The 18541-nt window shown below is 42.3% G+C and overlaps 1 protein-coding gene across 3 annotated transcripts in view; it reads left to right on the top strand.

Moving 5' to 3' along the window:
- Window positions 1-18541, top strand: part of LOC119039416 (kalirin) — a 571768-nt gene that overhangs the window by 203833 nt on the left and 349394 nt on the right. The gene's annotated exons all lie outside the window — the stretch shown is intronic.

Below are 18541 nucleotides of genomic sequence, written 5' to 3'. Positions count from 1 at the left end.
GCCTGTTTAAAGGCTTGTCAATTTTGTTTATCTTTTCAAAGAACCAGCTCCTGGATTCATTGTTCCTTAGAAGTGTGCTTTTAGTTTCTATGTCATTTAATTCTGCTCTGATCTTGGTTATTTCCTTCCTTCTACTAGCTCTGGGCTGTCTTTGTTCCTCAAGTTCTAGTAGGCGTAGGGTTAGGTTGTTTGTCTGAAATGTTTCTATCTTTTTTAGGTAGGCCTGTATTGCTATGAACTTCCCCCCTCAGGACTGTCTTCACTGTGTTCCATAAATTTTGAGTTGTTGTGAGTTTATTTTCATTTGCTCCCAGAAACTTTGTGATTTCTTCTCTAATTTCAATTTTAACCTATTCATTGTTTAATAGCATGCTATTCAATCTCCATGATTTTGAGTGTTTGGGTTTTTTTTTTTCCCTTGGGGTTGGTTTCTAGTTTCAGTCCCTTGTGGTTGGAGAAAATGCTTGGTATGATTTCAGTTTTCTTAAATTTGTTGAGGCTTGTTTTGTGTCCTATCATGTGGTCTATCTTTGAAAATGTTCCATGTGCATTTGAAAAGAATGTGTATTTAGCTTCTTTGGGATGAAGGGCTCTCTCTATATATATTAGTTAAATCCACTTCATCTAGGGCATTGTTCAATGCCACAATATCTTTATTTATATTTTGTTTGGAAGATCTGTCCATTTTTGACAGTGGGGTGTTAAAGTCCCCTACTATAATTGTGTTGCTGTCAATATCTTTCTTGAAGTCCTCTAAGATTTTCTTTATGTATTTGGGTGCTCCTACATTGAGTGCATATATATTTACAATGTTTATGTCTTCTTGGTGCATTCTTCCCTTGAGTATTATAAAGTGACCTTCTGGGTCTCTCTTTATGGCCCTTTTTTTGAAGTCTATTTTGTCTGATATGAGTATTGCTACCCCAGCTTTTTGTTTGTTTGTTTGCTTGCTTGGAAAATTTGTTTCCAGCCCTTTACTTTCAATCTGTGCAGGTCTTTTGTCCTGAGGTGGGTTTCTTGTAGGCAGCATATGTGTAGGGTCATGCTTTCTTATCCATTCAGCTATTCTATGTCTTTTAATTGGAGCATTTAATCCATTTACATTTAAGGTTATTATTACTAGGTACTTATTCATTGTCAGTTTCAAACCTGTGTTCCTCTCTCTCTCTCTCTTTTTCTTTCTTTACTTAAAGCAGTCTCTTTAGCATGTCTTGCAGAGCTGGTTTGGTGGAGGTGTATTCTTTTTGACTTATTTTGTCTGCAAAGCTCCTTATTTGGCCTTCTATCTTAATTGAGAGCCTTGCTGGGTAAAGTAGCCTTGGTTGTAGTCTTCTGGTTCTCATTACTTGGAGTATTTCTTGCCGTTCTCTTCTGGCTTGGAGCGTTTCCATTGAGAAGTCGCTGCTAACATTATCAGGGCTCCCTTGTATGTTATTTCCTTTATCTCCCTTGATGCCTTTAAGATTCTCTCTTTGTCTTGGAATTTTGCCATTTTAATGATGATGTGTCTTGAAGTGTGCCTCTTTGGGTTCCTCTTCATTGGGATTTTCTGTTTCCTGGATTTGTATGACTTTTTCTCTCATCAGATTAGGGAAGTTTTCCATCATTACTTTTTCAAATAGGTTTTCTATCCCTTGGTCTTCTTCTTCTCCTTCTGGTATCCCTATTATTCAGATATTATTACATTTCATATTGTCTTATATTTCTCTTAATCCCTCTTCATCCTTTCTGAGCCTCTTTTTCTTTTCTTGCTCTTTCTGGGTGTTTTTTTCCTACTCTGTCCTCCAGCTCACTGGAGGATCCAATTTTTTACTTCACTGATCTTGCTTTTGATTCCTTCTACTGTGTTCTTCAGTTCAGGTATTGTATTCTTCATTTTCGCTTGGCCCTTGTTGATGGTTTCTATTTCCTTTTTCATGTTGATATAGTTTGCAGCAAGTTTATTATAGTTTCCCTGTAGTTTCTGGTAATTTGCTGTGAGCTCATGGAGCTTCCTGATAACCAGTGCTTTGAACTCAATATCTGATAGTTGACTTGCCTCTATTTCATTTAGCATTCTCTCTGAGGTTTCCTCCTTTTCTTTCATTTGGGGATTGCTTCTTTGTCTTTCCATTGTTCGTGAGACTCTTCTTGTTAGTTTCAGCTTCTTAAATTGATTTGTTCTGACTCCCTGGGTTTATGGTGTGAACTTCTGTGGTAGAATACCTGTGAGATTCAGTGGTGCAGTCTCCTTTGGGTATCCTGGTGTTCACCACTTCCACCTACTCTTTTTTGTGGTCAGTTGGAGGGGAAGGCAAAATGGTTTAGGACATTTTAGCAAGAGAGTATTCTATGCTATCTACAGTAGCAGCAAGAAAAGAAGAGATAGTAGATCCTTTGGCTATGTATAGTGTCAACTGTGATATTCCACCCAACTAGCCGCTTTTTAGAAAGGATGGAAAGAAGATAAGACTCTTGTTGGGGAGGGAAGGATTGTGAGTTGGATCTAGAAAGTGGTGAGTGGTCATATTCTGAGGTAAAGTAAGAATAAAGAATAGTGAATAGGTGTAGTGCGTGATAGAATGGAGTTAACCACTACAGTAATAGAGTTCAGGAAACTGTGAAGTGGGCTAAGATCTGAGAGGGGTGTTGTGTAGTATTTACAATAGTATGGAACAGCTATTATTTACAATAACATTAGAACAACAATCATATGACAGAATCTATGAGATCTAGATACCAAGAATAGGGAGTATAGCACCTTCAGTAGTGTGCTAATGGAACACAGGTGAAGTGAAGGACAGTAAATTAGCAGTACACTATGAAAGAGAGAACAGGGGAAACCTGTCAAATGATACAATATAACCAGCCAAGCAAAGAAGACTAAATGGAAAGAAGAGGAATAGAAAAATATTATTCAAATAAAAGCGGTAAGAGTAATGAAAAAATAATAATACAAATATGCAATATCTTGCAGGTTCTCTGTAGTAGCAGAGTGAAATTTGTCTCTTTGTCTCAGCTGTTGGGATGCCCCCTCTTTGGGTCCAACTCTGGTCTTTTCACAGTTCTGGGTTTTCTCATTTGTGGGTATTTAAAAAAAGCAGACTAATGAAGGTAGAAGAGATAAAATTGGAAAGAAAGAAAGAAGGAATAAAAAGAGAAAGAAGGAAAGAGAAGCAAAAGGAATTGAGAGATAAAAAATAAAAATTTAAAAATTACAAAAATCAAACAAACAAAAACAAACAAACAAACAAACAAACAAACAAAAAACACCTCTTGCTGATTTCAAACTGGCCAAACTGGTTTTTCTGTTCTTGCTGGCTGCAGCAGGCTGAGGGGCGTGTTTACTGTTGTGGTCTCCAGGTCTCTAGAGGCACGCATGCTGTATTCCGGGTCCATGGGTCTCTGGGTGTTCCACAAAGCTTTCTCTCCCTGGGTTGTGGGCGTGAGCACCCAGCCAGTCCACCTGTGGTTGCACTGGCTCAGGCACACACTCTTTCCAGGGCTATGCATGGGTGCTCACAGCCTCTGTATGTTTGCCATTCAGTCCTTACTGCGCTCTCCGCAACTTCAAGCAACCAGGTCCCTCTAGGTGCTGCTCAAACCCTGCTTGGCTGGGGAGAGAGCACTGGCCCAACTCTATCCCAAGAGCCCTGTGGCCAGCCCAGCGGCCCCTGGGCTGGGACTGCGGCCTCCCTGGTCCGCACACTGATCTCTGGGCCCTTATCGCCCTGGAGCACTGTCCTTACCATCTGGTAAGGACATTTTTCAATGTCTTACAATTCTTGATCTTCTATTTTCATATATGCTGCGGCACTGTTGGCTGTCCTCTCTGTTCCTCTATAGATCAGCCAAGTTTCTCTCCCGTGTGTAGGGGGAAGTGAAATCTGCTCCCTCTTACCTAGCCACCATCTCCGTGCATTCTATTTTAATAGTTGTAGTTAAAAATCTCTTTTAATATCTAGTAGGGTAAGCCCAACCCATTATTCATCTTTTTTCCCAAAAAGATGTTTAGTTCCTTTCACTAATTCATTCCTCCAAATGGAAGTATAGTTTTAAAGTCCCTTTGGCACATAGCAGGTATTCAGAGATGAATGCAACAGATATCTGTTATAGCATTTAGCTTTTAAAATCTGATAACATGTTGATTTTATTAAAATTTTTATTTTACTAGAGTCTTTTTAATGTCTTGCATTCCGGAGATAAATCCTATTTGCATGCATGGCAGATCTTTAAATGACATTCAATGAAAAATTAATTTTGTTTACAGCTTCTTTGGACTTCTGTACCTTTAGCTGTGAGACATTCTATGTGTGATGAATGGTAGCCATTTTTAATTTGCCATGGAATCATGTCACAGAGTGAACAGCTGCATAATACAGTCATCCTAAACTTTAAATAGGTTTGCTTTTAAAATGCTGTTTGCAGATGCTATCATAACAACATCCTAATTATTAAACTTTTTAAGAATATGAATATTATGTAATGATCCTGTTTATGGAAGATTACTGTATAAATGAGGGAAGTTACTCTTCTCCAATTATATCAAGAATGAATAAGAAAAATTGGACAGTGAAAACTATTAAAGAAATATTAACACAATAAACTGTATCTCCATTTTCCAGAGGTAACCACTGTGTGCATGTATATATGTGGGTTTTATACACACACATTCACACACTCACACACACCAGTATATATAAAAACAGAATAAGGTTGTACATGCTATTTTCTAATCTGTTTTTCCTACTTAACAATATACCATGAAATTTTCCATGACATTAATTATTCTTGTATAGTATCATATTTAATGGCTGTTTAGAATGGATATGCCATGGATTACTTTGTCAGTTCCCTGTGGTTGAATATTTAGGTTTGGTGTGATTTTTCAATAGTTACAAAGCCATAATAAACATCGTTACTCTCTGCCTTAACATTATGCCAGTCTTTAATATGTAAGCTGTGCTGTGAGTACATGTGCACATTTGTCCATGGACAAGGCAACCTCATGACTCGCTGGTCATGGCAAGGGCTCCTCATCTTCAAGGAGCTGGAAGAGAGCAAAGAGGACCAGGTAGTCTGTCTTCCTGGAAGTGTCCTGCTTAGATTGCTTGAGGAAATTCTAAGTATTGTAAAATTAATGATGAAATAGTTTCAGAGGGCATGGAATGCAGAGTTATTTATTAGCAGCTTGGGGCCACTTATTGTTTGGAGCAGGTGGATCTGAGGGTCTGACTCACCCAGGCTTCTATCCTTTGCCACTCCCCAGTGCCTCCCCGCCTAGCTCTGCAACCTCTCTAGCCTTTATTCCTCTGGGAACTTCCCATCCACCATGGCCTGACAGCTTAAGGCCAAGCAAGGAAAAGATCCACAGAGCACAGACTCTCCTTAGGCCTCTTGCTCTTTCTCCCTGCAGGCAACTGGGGCTCCTGATAGGGTACTGATGGTGTTGTGTACAGGTAGATGCTGGGGATACCCCAGCCCAGATGGTGGAGCTGCCATTGGTATGCATTTTCAATAGGGGTACTTCTCGGAAATGCCATCAGAACTTGTACACCTTTGTCTGAGACCCAGCCTCATAAAAGCCGTGGGGAGTGGAGCCAAGGAAGAAGGAATGAGGCATATGGTAGCCACAGGCACCAGTACATGGAGATTAGTGTGAGAAGGGTGCCCATGATCATAGATAGCCCTGTGGACACGGGAGGAGGGTGGTTGTGCTCAGTCAGCTCAGTCAGTAGCTGGTTTCCCTTTGGGGACAGAAGGTTTTCCTTTGTAGCCGGGGAACCTGGCTAGGGGTACAGGAGTAGTTGGAGTGCTTGCCAAGCTGCCCAGATTGGGTAGGGGAGAGAAACAATAAAAATTCACAGGACCCACATAGTTGAGTGTGTGTAGCGTGGCTTACTGGTATGTAGTGGGAAGGCGAAAAGGCAGTTTTTAGGTTTTGTTTTCTGAATTTACTCCATTGAATTACTGGTTTACTTATTCATTTGTTTCTTCACATAATCAAGACTTTTTATTGAGCATTTATATACCCATGCTAAGGCTGCCAATATGAACAGGGAAAAGGGAAGGAATGTTATGTTTACTTAACACCAACTATGTGTCTGGTACCTTCAAATAGATTTTCTCCTTTAATCATCACCTCTAAAGTAGGTGTTATTATTTCCTGTGAGGAAACAAAGACTCAGAGAGGTTAAGTAAGTTGTGCAAGGGCACACAGCTAATAAGTGCTTTACTCAAGGTTGCGATTCACTCAGGGCTGTCTGTCAGGATGTGCCTGCCCAGGAAGAGCTTGCCACCTCATACAGAAAATGGCTTGTTAAGCAAACAGTGGCCAGGCATGTCCAGCTGCTGCTACCTGACGAGGAACATTTGAGAACCACCTTCTCATCCTGGCATGAACCAGCCTCCAAGGTACCTTGTTAAATAAATTCGCAGACCCATTTGGCTGGCTCTAACCCTGATCATAAGCTCTTAGGGATCCAGGAGAGTCAGCTCGTCATTCCTCTGCTCGCAGGGGTTAGAGGCCAAGGGAGCCTTCAATTGGGAAGACTTCCAGGGAAGGTACTGCTACAGCACCTATAAAACTCATTTCACATTTAACCTCAGTTCTCCTGGCTCTCAGTAACTCCGCAATGAGAGAGAACAGAACCACCTCTGATTAAATTTATCCTTAGAGCATAGGAACCTGTACATAGCCTTCATTTCCCACTGTATGCCTCTTCTTTCTTTAGCCATGCTAAAGAACCTAAATCATTTCACTCTTCCGGTTACTTTTTCTGCCAGCCCAGCCACAGTAGTGGGTACCAGGCAAATCGTGTGTGTTAGAGACTGGGCCATGAGTGAGGCAGATGTGGGGTGATAGGATCTAGTGGTTAGTACTCAAGATAAATGATAAGGTCTCATTTTGACTTTGCCTTAGGCCAGTGGTTCCCAACCATTTAGAGAACCATCACTCCCTTTGAAAATCTGATGAAAACTAAAATAACACAGATTTTCTTCTCAGAAAAATAAACGTGCATGGACATACATGCAATAATTTGCATGCAGTTTAATGAGGTTCATTGCCCTCCCCAAGCACACACTTTTTTGAGGCAGGGTTTTTTGAGGCCTAGGAAGTCCATTCAGTTTACCAGGCACTCCTGGAGTGTGTGGCTTAGTATGACCTATGGTGAACAAAGTTGAGGATTACATAGGCAACCCTTTGCAGGTTTGTCCCAGCTCCTTGCTTTCCATAATTCTGGAGAAGGATTCTAACTTTGTGAGATATTTGTATTATCCCTGGTTTCCTATTTAAGTACTTACCATTGTTATTGCTTCTTTCTAAAGAAATAGCAGGCATCACAAATCAGATTCTCTCTTAATCTTGGTTGTTTCCTAGCTTATTATGCTGGCTATTGGTTATGATAGGTCCACAGGGGGAACTTTATTACTTATTTTTGGCAAATGTTAACCCAGCTGTCCATTAACTCTGGAGAGGTTCTGGGTCCGGGGAAAAACCTCCCATGTCTTAGCTACTCTTCTCTCATCCCCTAAACCTACCAGAGAGACTTCGGTATTTACTACTGTTCTGTCCAGTCCAAGACTGCTGAGGATCCTGTAATCTTTTGCCTCTTCTCTAGTTTGTTCTTTTTACTTTTTAGATATTTTCTTAGAACTCAAGTTTTATTATCCCTTTGGGATTTTCTTGTATATACGTACCTCTACATGATATTGTGTTTCTTATGTGATATTAAAATAGCCTGTTGATGTATCTGATTCTCCCCCCCCAAACAAAAAGTCCCTTTAGGTCAGGAATTCTATATTTTTTATCATTGTACCCACAGTGACTAGAATTTTTCTGACACATATAGGTGCTCAATAAATATTTATTGAATTGGGCAGTGTTTAGATACCCAAGGTAATAATTTAAGAATTTAAAAATTGCTTTAAACTCTAGGAATATTTCTATGACCAAACCATCCACCTTAGATATGGTCAGCCGGTTTATCCAGAAACTTAAACACAGTGTTGAGAGACACACAGTGTTGGGAGACACACAGTACTATGTAGCTCATGCTGTCTCATTTCCATGATGTATGTGTGTATGTGTGTGTATGTGATGTGCACAGACCTTTCTTTCTGGGTTACTACAATTATTTGAAAAAGCATACCAGAACAACTCTTTTTATTCTCTTTAGTAATCTCTCCATATGTCTGTCCCTTCAACCCTTCTTCTCATTTGTTTATCTCCTTGAGGTATTTTATGTCTCCTTCATCTCTCTCTAAGTAGTGACTACAGAACCAGGTTAGGATCAAGAACAGCAGCACACATGTCTTTGGACAGGGAGAAGGTGCTTTATTCAGTAAAGTTTAATGCCATCAAAAAAAAAAAAAAGAAACTGGACCACCACCAACTTATACCATACATCAGAATAAACTCAAGTATGAGTTGTGACACCATAAAAGTCCTAGAGAAAAACATAGGCAGGAAAGTTTCAAATATCCCACACAGTAATATTATTGCCCATAAACTTCCTGGGGCAAGAAAAATAAAGGAAAAAATAAACAAATGGGACTACATCAAGCTAAAAACTTGTGCATGGCTAAAGAAACCATCATCAAAATAAAAAGGGAACCAACTGTGTGGGAGAACATATTTGCCAGTGATCTATCCGACAAAGGTTTGAGCTCCAAAACATGTGAAGAACTCATATGGCTCAACACCAGGAAGACAAACAAGCCAATTAAAAAATGGCCAAAGGACATACAGATGGCCCATAGACACATGAAAAGATGTTCAGCATCACTAGCCATCAGAGAGATGCAAATTAAAGCCACAATGGGATACCACCTCACACCTATCAGAATGGCCAACATTAATAAATTTACAAACAACAAGTGCTGGCAAGGATGCAGAGAAAAGGGAACACTAGTGCACTGTTGGTGGGAATGCAGACTGGTGCAGCCACTGTGGAAAACAGTACAGAATTTCCTTTAAAAACTAAAAGTGGAATTTCCTTTTGACCCAGCAATCCCACCACTAGGACGATACCCTAAGAATCCTTAGTTACCAATTCAAAAGAACTTATGCACCCCTATGTTTATGGTGGTGCTATTTATAATAGCCAAGTGCTAGAAAGAGCCTACGTGCCCATTAGTAAATGAGTGGATCAAAAAACCATGGTACGTTTACACAATGGAATACTCACAGCAAAAAGAAAGAAGGAGCTCCTACCTTTTGCAGAAGCATGGCTGGAACTGGAAAATATTATGCTAAGTGAAATAAGCCAGTTGGTGAAAGACAAGTACCATGCGATCTCACCTATAAGACAAATCTAATGAACAAAATAAACTACTGAACAAAACAGAACCATAGACATAGAAACATGGAACAGATGGAAAGTGACCAGAGGAGGGGAACAAGGGGATAATGGTGGAAAGAAGGGGAAGGGACTCGAGAAAGAACATGTATGAGTGATTCATGGACATGGACAACAGGGTGTCCATGTTGGAAATTGACTGCAGGAATGTGAGGGGTTGGGCAGAGGAGGGCAAAGGGGATAAAACTGGGGCAACCATAATAGAATAATAATAAAAATGATTTAAAAATAAAAGGCAAATGCTAATGTTCAACAATTGATTCATGTTCATCACTGATAATTCATTACTGGCTAATGTTCTGTGTTACTTTGAGGACCCATCTAAGAATAATGCCCAGTGTAACAAAAAGCCAACAAAACTTTCATCATCACCACCATCCATGAGCACTTTAAATAACTGGGTTAGTTAGCAAAGAATCAGTTAAAAAAATGATGGGCCGATGTAATCCATTCTGAAGTGGCCATTTTGTTGTCTCTAGAGACACTGAATGACATCAGCTTTTCTGGGGGGGGGGAGGGAGGGAGGGAGGGAGGGTGAGTGAGCCTGTGTGTATTGCAGCTGAGGTCTCAACTGGAGCTAATGTTAAATCTTGTGAAGGATAAACAGAAACAGTTTGCTCATTAGCTGGGCTTAGAGAGGTGTTACCCACATGTTTAAAGTGCTAATTATTAGTGATCTTTAATGGAGCTAATTTAACAATGGCAAGTGTTGCAAATTTCTGCTCTTCACAAGTAGTGCATTAACCAGACCTTTACATCTAATATTGACCTTAGAAAATTAATGTTGAAATTGGCCACAATTAGAGTTCACATGGGAGTGTGAGAGAAAGATGGAGATGCAGTTAGATATAGGCACAGAGAGAGACGAGGGGAAGAGGCACAGCAATGATTAAGAACCACTTTTTGTGGAAGGCACCATGGCACTGCCAATGAGTAAGAGCTGGTCCTTGAGTCCCTTGTTAATTACCAGCTTTCTGCAGGCACTGGAAAGATGGAGATAAGTGCCCAGTCCCTGCCCTCAGAAACTTAGAGTCTAGAGAGGAGTCCGGATGCAGAGTGGAGATGGCACAGCAGTGATGTACCTGCCATGTGATACACAGAGAAAGAGGAACCCCAGCCCAACCTGGGGTGGGGAAGGGTCCCTGGGTAAGTAAGGTATATAGCTCACTATAGCACAGGGCAGAAAATAGCCATTGTGAGAGGTGACATCCAAATGCATGTCAGAATTGAGAGAAGATCGATATTGCTTTTGCTTAGTGTAAAGACTGTCCAACCTGGCTACCATCTTAAGTCTATGGCTACTGCCTCATATTGCATGAGACCTAGTCAGCTTGCTTACAAAAGATTAGTATGTAGCACTTGCCTTGTTTGCTTTTACCTCTCCCCTTTTGCGCTGAAATCAGGCTAGCTGAGGCTCATGAATATCCTTCTCCTGGAAGATCCATGGCCCAGTGCCAGGAAGGAGAACTGTACTACACTGTCTCTCCTCCATGGCTGCAGCTCACTCAGGGAAGGAGGATGCTGCCAGGGCTGGTTTGACATTTGTGGTATCAGTGGTGAGGGGCAGATGTGGGAGTTGGCCTCAGAGTGGGCAGATGGATCCCCAGGTTGTGGGGAGGCAGGTGGATCTCTATACTGTGTGGTGTGTTCTGTTGCTGACACAAAGCTGTCCAGTCTTCCTGTGCCAGATTTATTCCTTCCTCTTAGCACACACATCCTGCCTCAGTGGCAGTTGTTTTAATGAGAGTTTCAGGGGACTTCCAAACAGGCAGTTTCCTCAATAGCTCATTAGTGTCTGTAAACAGGAGACAAGACATTAATCTTCATCTGTGAGTGTGAGTATGCCTCTTTCTCCTGCTGTTACCCTCTTTCCTCTCATTCTTGCCACCTCTCTCCTTCCTTCTCTTGTGTCACTATAGGAAAGGGGGAAGAAGAGAAGGAACAGTGAGGGGGATGACAATTATCACCTCCACCCACTAATAGGTTCCCTCATGTCCCCAGCTGCACTGACTGTGTCTTCTCCCAAGGGCTTTTCTCATCTAGTCCCTTCACAGAAGGAACCTTAAGTCTCTTCTTTATTATTTAGTTCCACATGCATCTTCCTGGGGTCTTGCACAAACTGCCTGCCTGTCCTGGCAGGCTCCCAAGAGGTACCTCATAGACAAAACTTCTTCCTGATTTAGAGGAAAGATAGAGACAAAGTTCCAGTACCTGCTGTCCCCATAGTCTACTACCTACCTCAGCAGGAGCCATGTGTCCCATCCTCCTGTCTCCTTGAAGACAGAGCAGAATGTGATGTGGAGGTTGGGGTCAGATCCTGCTGGTTCAGCCCTGCCCTGGAGTCACAGCCTTCCTCTGGGGCCAGTCGGATTCCACCCAGCTCTGGCCCTTGCTGCTGGCTCTCTGAGCTTCCAAAGGCCCTTGCAACCACATCTTTGCTGTTGCTTTCCTAGGAGCCCACCCTATTGAGAGATCAGGTTCAGAGTAAGATCACCTTCATGCCCTCTCCTCTATCACTCCCTAAGTCTGCCTCTCTGTTCGACCAGTCAGCTCTCTCCATCTCTGGCATCCAGCTTGCCTGCCCCTTCCTCTCTGCCTTGTGCTGCTCCCCACCAGATCACCAGTCCCTGGGCCTTTCTTTGTTCAATATCTAGTTCAAAGATCACCTCTTTGGGGGAGCAGCCCTGATGATTCACTTCCAACTCACCGTCCTCACTTCCTGTCTTCTTAAGACCTCTGCATGCTCAGGTTCAGTTCAGTGTTTCTTGAACCCCCTTCATGTGACAGGTGCTGCACTAGGTGCTGGAGTAGGACCAGGTCCTACCCTCAAGGTGTCAGGGTCAGATAATGGGCCAATCAAAAGCATGAAAACAAAGTCCCTTTCAGGAGTGAAATAGTACAAGGAACAACCAGGGACATCTCAACTTGACTGGAGGTCAGGGAAACTGCTGAGGAAATGATGGGTTAGACATAGATTTATGGGGTAAAATCAACAGAACAGAGCAACTGAATTGATATTTGGGATACAGGAGTGGAGGAGTCTAGGATGCCGTCCCAGTTTCTGTTTTGGTAACTGAGTAGATGCGGGTACCAACAATCAGGATATAGGGGTATAGGGCAGCCAGGCTGTGGGCAGGGTGGGAGGGTCTTTAGTATAATCTTAGAAACTTAAGTTGTTTTTTATACAGAGTTTGGTAACTTCCTGGTGTTAGGGGAAATGGGTACTAGGTATTTTATTAGGTTGAAAGCTCTCAAGAGGTCAGCAATTGGGCCTCCCCTCCAAGGGAGAGAATTGTTGGAGATGAGCACTGTGTTCTCATTAAATTCAGAGCTCCCTGGGGTGGGGACTCCCCTCCTTCTGTTTCCCTTTCATCATTGCCCACCATCCAGGGCTCTGTCCCTATGGGTGAGAGCACAGGTGTAATAAAGAGGCATAAACCAACTGACTCCTCTGTCCTCCAGGACCGGCTCAGAGATGGCATCTTGGTTTGTAAAAATGACCATTGACAGTATTTACGTTACTGAGAGCAGTGAGGAAGACAAGAGTCTGAGGGTTGGGGTAGTGGGAAAGATTTATTGTGAAATTAAAATATTTAATGTACAAAAGAATGGTTGAAGCTACCAAAATTCTGCGTTGTTTGGACAGGTGTTACTCATAAACATTTCTACTGCCAGGAAAACAAGACATGGTCCAGTCTCAACGCCTTGGAAGGGGAAGTTATCTATCCTTTTAGTTCCAGAGGTGCATTTGAGTGATGGTTACAGGGTAATAGGTGAATCTCTGGAATTCCCATGGTGGAGATGGGCGACATGATGGGAGGATGCTTTCTTTTATCCATCTCTGCCTCTGAGGCAACTGTGGAATAGAAAATGGTACTTCAGTGTATAGTGCTTTTCCAAAGGTAATGTGCATGTGAATCACCTGGATGTCTTATTAAAGCGCACGTCCTGATTCTGCAGGTCTTGGGTGTGGCCTGAGATTCTGCATTTCTAGCAATGTTCTAGCTTTAGGACTTGCCTTTAGGAAATTTTTCTTTTGAGCCTCCTTGCATTCCATACAGGTGATGTCCCATCTCTTATAACAGCCCATTATCCTTTCTACCTACCTGTGTTTCTCTGCCTGGAAGCCCCCTGGAGAGCAGGATCTAATCCTTATTTATCTTAGTATCACCAAAGCCTATCATAAGGCCTGGCACATAATAGGTGCTCAATAAAGAACTGATGAAAGAATGACTCTGGGAATAGAAAACTGTCCAAATTATTCCCAAACCAAGTTTTGGCCTATCAAGCTCTTGGACCTCAGTGTTGTAAGCCAGTTTCTTTGTGCAGCAGATCAGTCAGTGTTTCAGTGCTGCTTTGATGGAGGCTCCATGCTGGGCACCACAAGGACAGAGTGGAAAATGGGGGCAGAGACTTGAGCATGGGGAAATTTACCATCTCAGTGGTAGAACAGGGTCTGGGCCTGCTTCAAGCAAACATTAGAACATTTACTTGGTAACTTCTAAATAAGTGCAAATTAAGGGAAAATGCCTGAAAACCGAAAGAAGTAAAGAGCAATCCACGGATTCCCTGGCAGCTCGCACTTCCAAATGATCCACCTTTACTTGTTTGTTTCTTCACTTGTTGAAATCAAGATTGCTTTCTGAAAGAAGTTAGCATGGTCAGCACAAGGCACCCTGCTGCCCTGCCGGACTCACTGCCATCCTAGAGCCACAAAATCGTGGACAGGGACTATGTGATACCAAGGCCAGTCCTGATGTTACCACGTGGGGCCGCAGAGAGGCTTGGAGCTGGAGTGAGGACGGTTGGCATTTGCCATCATGGGGAATGGTGACAGGAGAATGTGAAGAGGGACAGGCCGCAGCGATGTAAGCACAGTGCATTCGGAACAGCGGGTGGGCAGAAGTGGGGCTTGGAGACCCATGCTGGAGATCCTGGGGAGATGGCAGTTGTAATTTTTACTTCCCTAATAGATGCAGAGCGTTTCAACTTTGCTAATTAATGGGAACAGCAGGCTTATAATTCTGCCAGCAGCAGGACTTGAATGGTGTGGGATTGGTATTGAAGCCAGTGGAGCCTTTGTCCTTAAGAGAAAACACAGCATTCTCATTGGGTCAGATCCACAAGGGCGCCCTCGGATTCTGTTTTTGTTTTTTTTTTCCTTTGCAGTAACTCCCAGCATTTAGGGGCTTTTACTTCCTCTCAGGCTTTATTTAGAGGTAGCAAGGGGCCTACTGCTACAGTGGGCTTTTCTTTTAGAAGGGGAAGTTGGTGGATGGTTGGTCTAGAGTTTATAATCTGTGATATCAAATATACCTTATATCAGAGATCTCAATTGCAGTCCAAGTCTGCCTCACAGAAACTCTTCCATCACTAGTCTCCCATTTTGGTAACTGGGGCTACCTGCAAAATTGGGTGGCATGCCTTGGGCATTGCAATTCCTAACCTGATTCCTGGGGAAGAAGGGGATGGGAGACCAGGGAAGAGTTGTTTTAGCTTCCTAAAGTACACTGAATCTCATTAGGGAATTTCTTCCCAGTATTTCCCTTCAAAGCATATTGACCTGATAATATGAGGATCTTAAAGGCTAATGAATGTGAAGAAAAGATTTGAAAAGTCTCAGAGCTCAGTGGTACTCTGGAAATCATCTACTCAGACCTCCAGCACTTGCTGCGACAGATGAGGCCATTGACCTTGTGCAAGTCACTTTAGGAAGGGTTAACAATTCATTCATTTGTTTATTTATTATTTCATCAACTATTTTATTTACTGTATAATAAAAGTCTGCCCATACGTGTACCTGATAGTGAAAACATGTTGCTCTTTTATTGGTCCTGTATGAGTTAGCATTCAATGAACTTCCCCTTTGTTATAGGTTCTGACAGCTGGTTTTACAAGGGCCTTTGGGGAATTGATACATAGGATCTTCAGCCAGTGCAAATAGGTTTTCAGTCTGAGGTCACCAACTTATAAGCTGGGCTAATTAATTTAGCTCTATTTGGCTTTACCTAATACATATACAAGGTTTGTCTGGAAAAAGTCCAGTCATTGTTAATATAATGAGAACAGTTTGTGCAACATCCATGTTTCATGTAACCTGGCAACCAAGGACAATGGACTGGAATGCACATGCGTGAATAATGATGACTTCATTGTACCAGTCAGTGGGGGTGGTAGACGATGTTGAGTGAGCATGTGTATTCAAAATGTGTGGCCATTGCATTCAAAATGACTGAGCAAATAGAGCACTGAATCTGCATCAGATTTGGTGTTAAGCTTAAACATTCCTCCATGGAAACTGTTTGGATGATTCAGAAGGCAGCAGCTATGGGCAACTGGTGATTGGCAGCTTCATCACAACTACACACTCACTCAAGCATCATGTCTCACACAGAGTTTTTTGGCAAAACGTCAAATCATCCAGGTGATTCAATCCCCCTGCAGCCCATATTTGGTGCCCTATGACTTCTGGTTTTTCCCAAAACTAAAATCACCTTTGAAATGGAAGAAATTTCAGACCATCGATGAGATTTGGGAAAATATGATGGGGCAGCTGATGGCAACTGGGAGAACTGTGTGAGGTCCCAAGGTGCCTACTTTGAAGAGGACTGAGACATCATTATCCTATGTACAATGTTTCTTGTATCTTGTCTTTTCAATAAATGTCTCTGTTTTTCACAATACATGACTGGATACCTTCTGGACAGACCTCAGATTGTTGAAGTTATTTGTACTTCAATTTTTGGCAAATGAAAAACTAACTCAAACCACTAAGGCAGCTCTTATTTAAAGAGATACTGGAACAACTCCTTTTGTAATGTGAAAAGCCTTGTTCTTGTTGTTGGAATGATTATTGCCTAGTTAAGGATCTTGTAAATCTGGACATTTTAGAGCATCTTAGAGTGGGCACAACCTGGCAGTGGGTGAACTGGATGGGGGAAGACTCTGGCCTGGAAAGTGGAAGCCCTAGTTATCTTAGAACAGCCCATCCCAAGATATTGACATTTACTGGAGCCCATGATTGCCATCTGTGTGGACAAGCTGCTCCCTTCTCTAGGGTCCTGGAGCCTGGAGGGAAGAAGGACATGGTGGGCATGATGAGTGGGGTGTCAAGGATGAGATTTGGAGCTCCCTCTCCTTCTCCATGGGTGGGATCAAGGGGAGAGTAGGATAGGAAACCTTTGGCTTCTGTTACAGCCAATCCAAATTCTTCCTTAAGGCCCGGGGACTGTGTGGAATTAGAGCTCTCTTGTAAACTTTAACACGGTAGGGGAGGAGAGGAAGAGCAGTGGAAAAAAGGACAGGAGTTTAGGAGAGAAGAGGGTTATATGGGTTCTTGTTGTGTGGTAATATCCGATGCATTGGGGCCTTGCTGTTTTTGAACTTGTGTATAATCTGAAAGAAGACAAGGCCAAAGTTTAGAATTTTATATTAATTTTTTATAGCATACAGAATGAAGGCAAGTGGCATATAGAAATGCTATAGCTTATAGAATGTATATCACATAGAAATAAATAGCATATGCAGTGATGCAGAAGAGAGTGTTTTACAACTGACATATAGAAAGACATTTCATATATGAAAGTAAACTATTTTGATGCAGAAGCATAATTTTACACAAGCAATTCATGTATTAATTAAAGATGATCCTTGTCTAGTTGGTAAGGCCTGATAGGGCTCTTTTTTTTTTTTCCAGTTACCAAGGGAACTGAAATTTATTGCGTGAGGGTAAAAAGAAACCTTATGCATGTATTTGTTATTTGTATAATAATTTATATCGATCCTATTTCTACTAGTGAGGTTTAAAAGCTTTTCTGTGTTGGAAGATAAAGTCAGAGCATAAAGACCTGTAGAAACTTAGGAGAGAAAGTAGAAAACAATGCTTATAATTAAAACTTGCTTTTCATGGTGTGATTTTTTTTCTTCTATTGCCTACGGTTTTCTCACAGTGAGCCTTGCAGTGGGTTACTCCAGCATCAGGGATGATGGGCCAACTTGCAAAGAGAAGCAGCTGATGAATAAAAAGGCTCACTGTCCTCATTTAGTGAAAAATTGTCAGATATACTTAGAAAATTTGTTTTGGGTTAGGGTGTGACATCTGACCATGGCAACCGGCATTCTGGGGACACATCACTTCGGTTCTTTGGCTGAGTGTGCAACGGCCTCATTTCCCTTCCCTAGGCCAGTGATCTTAATCCTGGGTTGTTGTCAAAATTTCCAACAATTTTGGATCTCTTGAAGTAGTCAGCATTTAGAGATTGAGACAGCCCTGAGTGAGATTGTCCTGCCCATCACGTTTCTCCCTCTGTAGATTATCACATTTGTACTGTAAGGGAGTAAACCAAGTACTGAAAGGCACTAGAGGGAGTGTCCGTGATCTCTGTCTGGTTCTGTCTCACTGAGCTGACACAGAGCTGCCTCCCTTCCAGGGTCCCTCTGTGCCATGTCCCCTGTGGTGATTCCAGGGTCCCTCTGTGCCATGTCCCTTGTGGTGAGCTGAATGTGGGCTGGCTTTCCTGGAGAGTCCGACAGGGGTATTCAGGTTAAATGATAGGGGCACAGTGGGCTGGACTGGGGTTTTGTGTGTGTGTGGATGCTGGCTCCTCCCCACGCATCTCACCCCTGGCTGGGTTGTTCTTTGCCTCCTGAGGCTACTGTTCTCCAGACACATGGTTATCTTCCATTCTGTGTGGGCCCCATACCTCTGCCTCCAGCCTCCTAACAGGAACTCAGCTAGATCCCAGAAAGAACTTTTCAACAGAGAAGCAAGTTGTAAGCAGAGGACAAGTTGCTGAAGAAAGGAGTACTCTTTCTTCCCGGGAGATTGATGTTTCCTATCTCCTATTTGTTGTGGACTGATGATGGTGACTTTGAAGGGGAGGGAGACAGAGGTTAAGAAGGGTATTACATTCAATTTTTTTTCCAGTTGGGGGTTTTCGTGGTTTTCTTTTCCCACTGGTAAAGCAAAGATGAACATTTGGCCCCGGCTGGTGTAGCTCAGTGGATTGAGCGCAGGCCTGTGAACCAGACGATTGTGGTTTGATTCCCAGTCAGGGCACATGCCTGGGTTGCAGGCTAGTTCCCGGTGGGGGACACACGAGAGGCAACCATACGTTGATATTTCTCTCCCTCTCTCCTTCCCTTCCCCTGTAAAGATAAATTAATTAATTAATTTAAAAAAACTATACTTGAAAAAAAAA

This window comes from Artibeus jamaicensis, unplaced genomic scaffold, assembly GCF_021234435.1.
Source record: "Artibeus jamaicensis isolate MK-2021 breed Jamaican fruit bat unplaced genomic scaffold, CSHL_Jam_final contig_793, whole genome shotgun sequence".
NCBI classification, from domain to species: Eukaryota; Metazoa; Chordata; class Mammalia; order Chiroptera; family Phyllostomidae; genus Artibeus; species Artibeus jamaicensis.
Note: the sequence above shows the minus strand (reverse complement) of the source record. Positions and strands in the feature narration are given on the sequence as shown.